This window comes from Haemaphysalis longicornis, unplaced genomic scaffold (genome assembly GCF_048455015.1).
Source record: "Haemaphysalis longicornis isolate Haplotype H1 unplaced genomic scaffold, Haemaphysalis longicornis Haplotype H1 scaffold_3, whole genome shotgun sequence".
Lineage (NCBI taxonomy): Eukaryota > Metazoa > Arthropoda > Arachnida > Ixodida > Ixodidae > Haemaphysalis > Haemaphysalis longicornis.
Window position 1 is genome coordinate 211,636,331 of NW_027526335.1, and position 7,059 is coordinate 211,643,389.

A 7,059-nucleotide genomic window follows, 5' to 3' on the forward strand; every position below is an offset into this window, starting at 1 on the left:
ACACATGGAAGTTGATTACAAACGCCGCACCGGGAACAAGATACAACAGGGCACACAAAAAGCATCAGTTGGAACTTTACACATTCAGAAATGAGCGCAGTGCAGACTGGAATTCCAACGGGTCATTCAACATTACAATCTCGCGGGGTAGCTCGTTCCACTCGCTTACGGATAACACAAATGGGGAAGTTTGGTACTTTTTGGTTCTTGCGAATATGGGCGAGACTTTACGATCGTGGTCAGTGCGATTGGACACATAATGGGCTGGAAAAATATGAGCACACGAAAAAGGTCAAACGGAAGAATTTACGACGAGTGCTAAGGTCTCGAAGATTAAGAATCTGTTTTAATGCCGATACACTTTGGTATGACGAGTACGAGCGCAGAATGGACCGGGCAGCCTTATTTTGAATGGACTCGATACAGTCGGACAGAATAGCTGTGTGAGGGTTCCAAATAATAGAAGCATAATCGAGGGTTGTACGGATGAGAGAAATGTATTCGCGAAGTCTGGTGACATGGTTCGCAATATATAAACGGCGCTTTAGAAAGCCAATTTTTTTAGTGCCTTTTTTGTTATGTGATCAAGATGCATGGCCCAGTTTAAATCAGGAGTAAATATCACACCTAGATACTTGAAAGAATAGGTTCGTTCAATTGTTGAACTGCATAACGTGTATTGATGAAATGGAGTATTTAGCTTCGAAGAAAATGTCATGACCTTAGTTTTCTCTATTAATTTTCATTTTCCACACGTGGCACCATTCCGCGAGGGATTATAAATCGCTTTGTAAAATAGCTACGTCATTGGCGGTTGTGATCTACCTATAAATAATACAATCATCGGCAAACAGCCGTATTGTTGATGTTATATTATTTGCAATGTCATTAATATATTTCAGGAATAATAAGGGCCCTAAAACTGATCCCTGAGGTACTCCAGACCTAACGCAACAGGAACTGGAGATATTATTATTTATGTTTACTTTTTGAGAGCGACCAGATAGAAATTCATTAATCCAGTGGGTAGTTTTTACTTCTAACTTTAAAGCCGTTTGTGGGGAATGCGGTCGAAGGCTTTGGAGAAATCGATAAATACTGCATCTGTATAGACCAATTTGTGCAAAGAGTCGTGTAAATCCGTGGTTAATTCAAACAACTGTGTTTGGCAAGACCGCTTGTACCTGAACCCATGCTGATTATCGAATAACAATTTATTAGTATTGAGATGTCGCATTATATGGGAGTAAATTATTTGTTCAAGGAGTTTACAACAAACTGATGTAAGAGAAATCGGGCGGTAGTTTTTTGGACACGAGGGTTCACCAGATTTATAAATGGGTTTGACATGACCAGATTACCAATTGTCAGGAACGCACCCAGAATCAAGCAATTGTTGAAAAATTAAGCACAATAAAAACGAGGATACGTGACTGGTTAACTTTAAAAGCTTTGAGCTGATGCCATCAGGTCCAGGGCTGGAGCGAACGGAAGTCTAGCAATTGCTCGGGATACACCAACTTCAGTAACGATGATGGGCTCACTTGGGTAAGTTATTGTAGTAGGAGCGACGGTACAGGACTCGTCAAAGGGGGGTTCGTCGGTAAAAACTTCACTAAAAACATTGTTTAAAACGTGGGCACATTCTGAGGTGGGTAAAGTGCAACCATTTGCGTCCTTTAGTGTTATTACACTGTCCGTATCTTTGGGGTTAATTACGCGCCAAAACTTTTTTGGATCACATTTTAACAAATTCGGCAGCGTATCATTAAAATAATAATCATTAGCTTCTTTAATGGCTTTTTCCGACTCCCGAGCTAATTCTTTATACTTGTTCCAAGTACTGACACTGTTGCTTTGCCTTTTTGTAGGCTCTTTTCTTTTTATTTAAACACTGTTTTACCTTTTTCGTAAACCAAGGAGCACTTGTTTCTGATGGGAAGGAAACGACTGGAATACACGTATTTTCAATTTTCTTAAGGAAGTCACGAAACACTATCCAATTTTAATTAGTTGTACGATTATTAAATTCGCTCGAAAAGGAGCTCGAAGACTCAGATAGCATACAGTTAATTTTTTCACAATCAGCTTTTTTGTAATTAAGTATGCGTTTAGGCTTTATTTCTTTGTTAGGAAGTGGGAGAGGGTGAGAACAGTGTATTACTCTGTGGTCACTAATTTCATCAAGGACATGGACTACAACATTTGTCGGATTGTTTGTAAAAATTAAGTCGAGAATGCGTTCGCCCCTCGTAGGTGCAGTTACCAACTGAGTTAGGTGAAACAGTTTTAACATACGAAGGAAGCTGGATACCTCAAGGCCGACAGATAATGATGGCGATGATGGTGTGACCCAGTTAATGGAGGGGTAATTGAAATCACCGCCAAGCACCAAGACACACTGAGGAAATTTGTTATAAATTAATTCGAGTACATGGGTCAGGTGATCAACAAAATCTGGTTTGCTGTCAGGCGGTCGATAACAGACCCCGATTATGCACGTGCAGCCTTCAAATTGGGTTTTTACACAGAGCAGCTCGAGAGGGGTATCAATGGCAACAAGGGAAGGTTGATAAGAGCTCCTAATTGCTATCAGCACGCCACCGCCACGAGATGAAGTTCTATCTTTACGGAAGACAGAGAAATAATGAGGACGCAATAATTCACTATTGCATATGTCTTCTCGAAGCCACGTTTCAGTGCCTAGTATTATATCGGCGGAGCATGCGTGACCTACGGAAAGCAACGAGTCAACTTTATTTATAATGCTACGGAAATTAGCGAGAAGAAGGGATAAATTATGTACTTTTGTTTTTCTAGGCTTGATTTGGACTGTTTGTCAATCCGTGCAGCGCATTTGCGGTTGGTCTGCCTGAACTACTCTTGCAGAAACCGCATCATAGTAGTATATGTGTCCTTGAAGCTTCCGTTTGTTATACCGTATGCTGTAGCGCTCATCCTTCTCCTTGTTTTCTTTAGCGAAATCCCGGAGCATTTTCCTTGCGAACTGTATTTTCAAGGAAAGGTCTTCCTCGAGCCAGATTTTAGGTTCAATGTTTTTGAGTTTATGCCCATTTCGCAAAACAGATTCCTTCGTCTTGAAATTTAGGAACTTTATTATCAAAGGGCGCGTAAAGTCGGGACGAGGTTGCCCGATTCGATGCGCCCGTTCAATGTCACCCGTTTCCAAGTTTATTTTTAGTTGTGTAGAACAGAAATCCTTAACTAATTTCTCGCTAGCCTCATAGTCCTCTTTGTCGACTTCCGCTAAACCTTTGATTTACAAGTTGTTTCTTCGTGAATGATTATTTAGGTCATCGACAATGTCTTCTAGGCCACCATTATTCCGCGACAAAGTCATTTTGACTTCCTCAAGTGTGTCATTGACTGCTTTGACGCCAGTGCCTATTTACCCGCCGCGGTGGCTCAGTGGCTAGGGTGTTGCGCTGCTGAGCACGAGGTCGCGGGTTCGATTCCCGGCCGCGGCGGCCGCTTTTCTGATGGAGGCAAAAAGCGAAAACGCCCGTGTGTACGAGATTTCGGCGCACGTTAAATATCCCCAGGTGGTCAAAATTAATCCGGAGCCCTCCACTACGGCGCGCCTCATCGCCTGCGTTGCGTCGGCGCGTTAAACCCCACAATCAATCAATCATCAGTGCCTATTTCGGGTACTATAGGTAGATTTTTTTCAACTGCGCAAACACGGGATCTAATATCAGCAATATCTCGTTGCATTTCTTTCAAGGTAGTTGCAGTGGCGTCAAAGTTTTAAATGCAGAGCATTTCTTTAACTTACGATGTCACCCGGCGTTGTCGGCGTGACTCGGCGTCCGCAACAGCCGTTCCAGGTGCGCCGTCTCCCCCACTCCTCCTCTCCCGCATCACGCTACCCTCCTCGCTCTCAACAACAGGTCCGCACCCCTCCCCCTACACTATATAAAAAAATAATACTTAACGGCGCCTGGTTTCGATCCCACGACCCTGCGGGCGGACCGCAAGGTACATGGTGCTCTACCCACTGCGCCACAAAGCCGACACAGAATGGAAGGCTACGAACGCGCCTTATATCCTTGACTCATTCAAACTACGTCAATAAGCTGCTGATACAACGCATTCACTACCTGTGGGCGGAACGCGAGGTACATGGTGCTCTTCTCAGTGCGCCACAAAACCGACACAGAATCGAAGGCTACGAACGCGCCTTATATCCTTGACTCATTCAAACTACGTCAAGAAGCTGCTGATACAACGCATTCACTACCACCAACTCCCCAAACACTAAACGTTAACGCAATACACCCACCCCTATGCGACGCATTTACTCGAGTCCCCCTCGCGGGGAGATGGGCCCTTTTTTTCTTGTTGGCTTCAATGCATTCTTTCAGCAAGGCATACACATCATCTACTTTGGTGCCTAGATTGGCTTCAATATCCCCAGCACAGAGCAAAAGCAGGGCTAGACAGATTATTCATTTATTCATAGAAACCTTACAGGCCCTACTGGAGGGCATGGAGTAAGGGGGGCGTGTGAAAACGTAATAACAATACAAAGCATAATTTGAAGACAGGAACATTGTAACAACAAAATGTAAATGCATTATACATATTTTGCAAGAACAAGGCGATCACTTTTTCACCGTACATGAACACTTGTGGCCTACAATTTGTGAGAGAAAAAAAACACACACATACACAGCATACACGAAAATCCTGGTAATGGGTGTTACACAAAAATATTTTAACAGCATTAAATTGTGTAATGCAGGAGTAGCTGACGGCGAAATGTTTCGGGGTTAGATATGGTGGCAATGTTATTAGGCAGATCATTCCAAAGGCGGATGACACGAGGCAGTGCGGATAAATTAAATGCATTGGTTTCACCGTATATACGCATGAAACTGGACTGAATATGCAATCTGCGTGAAAAACAATGAGGTATTTGAAGTGGTAGCCGGGTTCGTTTATAGGTGAAAATATATTTGTGGAAAAGGCACAAAGCAGCAATATTACGGCGACTGTCTAATGGAGGAAGTTGCAGGTCTAGTTTTATTTGTGTTACGCTGGAATTGATAGTGTAGTTACGTGATATGAACCGGGCTGCTCTATTCTGTACCAATTCTATCATATTTATTACGTAATTCTGGTGAGGCGACCAGATAGGCGAGGCGAATTCTAATTGTGGCAGGATGAATGTTTGAAAGGCGATTTTATATGATAGTGCAAGACAGGGTTTAGGGCACAAGACACAGAATAGGCGGGCCTCTGCATGAGGACGTTCAGCAACCCCTGTCCTATTTCTGCAGCAGTTTCTGAAGGATCCGATACCAACCCTGTTGGTTGCAATGTCAACCCCCCATGACGCGAGAGACCACAGGAGGGTGAGGCAAAATACAACAGTATGGGGATCAGCAGCCACGGAAAAAGTAAAAAAAAACAAAAACAAAAAAGCAAGGGTTCAAGCGCATACCTATAACAGAGCAGGAAAGCGTTTGATTCCTGTCGCGCGTGGCCGCATATCCCGGAGGGTCAGGGGCGAGCAGTCCTTTTATGTTGAGTGGTGGCGCTGCGCCAGCAGTTTCCTCTTCTTAGACCGTGACGTCAGACGGACGACACGATGGCCCAGTCCCTATCTTCTCCCAGGCAGGAGCAAGACGACGTACGACCAGCAGGCGGTGGTGACGGCCAATATCTATAACACAGCAGGAAAGCGTTTGATTCCTGTCGCGCGTGGCCGCGTGGCCGCAATAGCCGTAGACCTATTCGGTCGCTGCACGTGTAGCATTTGTTGCCCTGAAAGCGTCTTTCTCGCGCTCCTTCATTTGGTGTTCCTCGTCGCCTCCCAGTCGCCCCGATGTACGATGCGACGCAGTCCTGGCATTCAACCCCGGAGAGGACACCCCTTTGCTCATTAGCCGGACACGGTCGTTTGCTTTCGGGAACTACTTTGCGAGTGCGCAATGCGGTTTGAAAATCGTGCTACCACACAACGGCTTGAGAGCCTTTTTGTAACATTCAAACACCGATGGTATTGAAAAAGGTATGTAAGTCTTTCTTTCATTTGATGGGGGCCTTTCTGCATACGCCTTCGGGTATCGTCAATGAATGAACCAGGGTAGCTGCGGTTATGCAGAACGGATACAACGTTATCGAATTCTTGTGCTTGTCGTTGCTCATTTCGATGTGCTGCCAGTGGTTGAGTGTAAACTTACTGATAGAATGGGCGAACCACCGCTAGCTCCCACCAATCCACGAACTATCCTTTTTGCCCGCATTGATGCCACGAAATACCAGTGCAAGGGAAGGTGTTCTTGCAGAGCAAAGATATTCCTGCAGAAAAGAAAACATGTCCTTCTGCAGGGACCTCAACTGGTCTAGTGCCACGCAGTCGTCCACAAGGATATGCATGATTCAGACGAACTTCATCCAGTTCTAGTAGTACACTCCTTTCAGTATTCCGTGGAGCACAACTGGTGACAAGTACAGAAGCCAGTTGGGCCACTCTCAGGATTTACAGTATTTCATCAGGTGAACTGACCTTGGCAAGCGAGGCATTTCATGGACCAGCCTTAGCCTATTAAGGCGTGCATCAACAGTGGGCATGGCCAAACCCAGGCTGTAGAGGAATGTCCTTTCCTTCTGGAACCACATGCGTCCAGTCGTCCTCACGAAACGAGAGCATACCGCATGCATGTAATCCACTACGAACCCAGCTGGATACTTGTACAAAGCTAGAAAAAAAATAACTGAGGTTCGGGTCATGTCCATTACAGGTTCACCCTGTCGTTCGGCTTCTGAAGCATAGTGCCTCATTGAGGCGTCGGTCCTCAATTGGCCCTTAACGCTTTGAACAGGCAAAACCCGAGCGGTACCTTTTCCTTTCGGGACAACCTTTCCTTCCTGCTCACACCAAGCACACCCGTGTGCCCCGTTGTACTGCATCATGCCCATGACCCCACATCGCGGAACAGTGTCCACGACGCATGGTCCTGGAAGCACACGGGTGTGCTTTCTTGTGCCATCTGTGGCTGTCCACAAGAAGCCATTGATGAACAACTTATT